This window comes from Gekko japonicus, unplaced genomic scaffold (assembly GCF_001447785.1).
Source record: "Gekko japonicus isolate JY-2015 unplaced genomic scaffold, Gekko_japonicus_V1.1 scaffold4073, whole genome shotgun sequence".
Taxonomy (NCBI): Eukaryota; Metazoa; Chordata; class Lepidosauria; order Squamata; family Gekkonidae; genus Gekko; species Gekko japonicus.
Window position 1 is genome coordinate 96,169 of NW_015167167.1, and position 4,128 is coordinate 100,296.

Genomic DNA, 4,128 nt, shown 5'->3' on the forward strand with positions numbered 1-4,128 from the left:
ATGCTCTCTCTCTCTCTCTCTCTCTCTCTCTCTCTCTCTCTCTCTCTCTCTCTCTCTCTCTCTCTCTCTCTGCATGCATAAACAAGCAAACAGGTGTCTAGCAGTAGAAAAGAGTCCACTAGTGCCTTAAAGACTAACAAAATTTGTGGCAGGGGATGAGCTTTTGTGAGTCACTGCTCACTTCTTCAAACACAGCTAGAATGTGAGTCCATCTTTCCGGCATATTGGAATGTAGAGTGATTTCAGATGCCAAATGACATTAGCCGGCAAAGGCCAATGGCAGGTGCGATTGGGATTAGATATGATATGCAGAGAGGTAGGCGTGGAGAAATCAGCACTGGTAACGAGACAGGAAACCTAGGTCTCAATTCAGTCCAGGAGGATGCCTTGTTTTGAACCACTCTAGCAACAATTGTCTGGTGACAGTTTAAAGACAGCAAATTTTTTTGTGCCATCCAGTGTTCCCTCTAAGCTGAGTTTGTGTGAGCTAGCTCACCGTTTTTTAGCCTCCGGCTCACACATTTTTGTCTCAGCTCGGGAAACATGGCTTCAGAGCAAACAAATGTATGCGGTCGCCAAATCGCTCGCTCACAACTTTAATGCCAGTAACTCTCAGCTTAGAGGGACCATTGGTACCATCATAGTTTCAGGTGGATAGCTGTGTCCTTCTGCAGTAGAAGAGCAAGGTCTGAATCCAGGATAGAGCTTCAAGTAAGTTTTCTCTCTAAGGGGAGTTAGTGTGAGCTAGCTCAGTTTTTTAGCCTCCAGCTCACACATTTTTGTCTCAGCTCAGGAAGGATGGCTCCAGAGCAAACTAATCTATGCAGTAGCCAAATGGCTCGCTCACAACTTTAATGCCAGCGGCTCACAAAGTAGAATTTTTGCTCACAGGACTCCACAGCTTAGAGAGCGCATTGCTTCAAGTGTTATTTTTCCCCAGTTCTTTTGTTTGCACATAAGTAATTTTACAAATCCACGTACAAAATCTTAGTATAAGATATACCATGCAAAAATCTAAGTGTATATTCAAGTGCAAGACCTATACAAATCCTATAGGTAAATCTCAAGTCCAAATACTCTCTTAACAAAGATTCCAGATTGATCCTTCGTTTAAAATGTCTTCTTCAAAGCTGGACAAGTGTAATCTTCAATGCTGGATTAGTATGTGAGTTGATATTCGTACTTTCCAATCATGAATTTCAAATGCCACCAAGGTTTATTATGTAAGTTGATCTTAGCACTTTCCAATCATGAATTTCAAATGCCACCAAGGTTTCAATGCAAGCAAAGGATTTCATAATGGGCTAAACCTCATGTCGACAATGAGAATGGTCTCTATCCATCCATGTACATGGATTTGTAAAATTACTTATGTAAAAACATGTGTACCTAAAAGAATTTTTAAAAAATAACACTTGAAGCTTTATCAGTGCCTGTTCTCACAGTCCTCCTGCTTTTTGAATACACTTGTGTTGACTCTGACGCTTCTTCTAGTATATTTGACTTGGGGAATAAAACAGCCGGCATTATTTCTCGATGGAGCAACCAGCCACGTGTGCACAATCCCTTATTCTGAGTCCTCTACCACTGCCACCATTTATTCTTAGGAATACAGGTGGGCCTGGAGCAACAACATATGTGGGAAAGAGCTCGAGATTGAATTCAGATGCCTTGAGCTGCCAAAGCCACAAAATCCTGGCTACCGGCCTGCACAGCTTACTAGACTGGACTCCCTTCTTTGCAGGTGGAAACAGAACCCAGGAGTCTGGAGTCTCGGGCTGCAATCACACACACTAAATCAATAATCCGCTTCCAGTGCATTTTCCAATGGGATTTTACTGTGCGAGCTGGCAAAGTCCAGTTGGAAAGCACATCGAAAGTGGATCATTTCTCATCACCAGGTGGTACCTCACACCAGAGAAGCTTTCAAAAGTAACGTCCTCTCATTCCTCTCAATGTTGGAAAAGACGCCGAGAAGTGGGAACATTTGCCCACTGTTGGTGGCAGTGTAGAAGCATCAGATCTTTCAAGCAAGACGTTCTAAAACAAATAGAACTAATCACAGGTTACGAAGTACCATTCGACCCAACTCCAATCTTTTTGGGCATCTGGAAATCAAAAAACATACCAACGTTCAGTCGCGATTTGATCACTCGCCTCATAGTGGCTGCTAAAACATCGATAGCCTCTAAATGGAAATCAGACAAGGCTCCAACACGTACCAACTGGCTAAACAAAGTTTGGGATCACGTTATAGTAGATAAAATCACTGACCGTTTACTTCAAGCAGACATCAGTCCTAAATTATCCAATTTTATGGAGAAATGGACCCCATTCATGGAATATATCTGTTTTGGATTCTCAATCCCAAAACTCTTTATACTTACAATTACTAGACTACTAAACTTTACCTCTTTGACCATACTGCAATGCCTAGTTGTAACATTGTTATGATATAATTAAACGAGACACACACTATTACTTCTTTGCACTAGCTCATTTTTATATTTACCTAAACACAAGGGTTATCATTGACCATTTACTTCAATCAGACATCAGTCCTAAATCATCCAATTTTACGGAGAAATGGACCCCATTCATGGAATATATCTCAGCTTCAGATTCTCAATCCCAAAACTCTTTATTCTTAAAATTACTAGACTAATAAACTTTACCTCTTTGACCATGCTGCAATGCCTAGTTGTGACATTGTTATGATATAATTAAACGGGACACACACTATTACTGCTTTGCGTTAGCTCATTTTTATATTTACCTAAACACAAGGGTTATAGGTACTAAATTGAGTTTGTTGACAACAAAGTAAAAATACTAATACTATATTGTTTTGCAAACTATGTATGCTGTTTATGCTGTTCTGTAAGTTGAATACTACTGACTATTATTTACTTTTGAGAAAAAAAATAAAAATATTTTTAAAAAAAGGAAGTGGATCATTTCGTGTGTGCGATCGCAGCCTCTGACAGTCAAGCGGTGCCTTTTTCAAAACAAAAATCCAGCACAGGAAGGGTTACAGCAAGCAGGAAAGGATTGCTGCGGAAGGGCGGGAGTCAAGAAAAGGCCGTCTGTACGTTTTAAAAGCTGGGGCTCGTTCCCTAAGGCAGATGCCTATTTTAACACGACACCAGGGCCAGGCGAAAAGGCAGTGACGTTTAGGGAAAGGAGGTGTGTGATCCCCTCCAGGAGACTTTAAAATGCTGCAAGTTTCTTATTTTATCATCCCTGGGCCAAGCTCCGTTAACAGCTCCGTTACACGGGCCATCTGCAAAGCTGGCAACCCGGCCCCCAAAGAGCAAGGAGGCGCCTGGCCCTACCAGAAAGCGGCCATCGCTTTGCTGGGGGAAGAACCTGCGCGGATTAGCGTTGCCAGCCTCCAGGTGGGGCCCGGGGATCTCCCGCTTTTGCAACGAATCTCCAGCTGATAGAAATCAGCCCCCCCTGCCCCCCGCAGAAAATGGCTGCTTTGGAGGGTGGACTCCCTGGCATTGGACCATGCCGAGGACCCTCCCCTCCCCTGCCCTCTCCTGGCTCCACCCCCAAAGTCTCCAGGTATTTTCCAACCCAGACCTGGCAACCCTAGCGCGGACTGGGCCCATTATTACGGGGCATTTCGGCAGGCCTCCGTTGCAAACGCTCCCGTTTGGCGCCCCGCGGATCTGATCCTTGCGTCCCTTTAAAAAGGTAACGGTTCCCTTGCTCGAAAGCCAGTCGAATCCGACTCATCTCCGGTGCTCATCTCCGTTTCCAAACCGAAGAGCCGGCGCTGTCCGAAGACGTTTCCGCGGTCATGTGGCCAAGGCGCACGGAACGCTGTTCCCTTCCCACCGAAGTGGTCCCTATTTATCTACTTGCAATTTCTTGCCTCCGAACTGCTAGGTTGGCAGGAGCTGGAACTAGAGACGGGAGCTCACTCCGTCATGGGGCACACTCGGGTCTCGAACTGCTGAACAACTTGCTCCCCCGGTCAAAGTATGCTAAGCTAGGATTGCACCCCTTTCCCCCTTGCAGATCTATCCCTTGCAGAGCCACTGCCCCCTATATTGGGGGCAAATATAGGGGGCAGTGGCAGAGCGCGCAATTCCTTCCCTCGCCCCGGAATGCGCATTC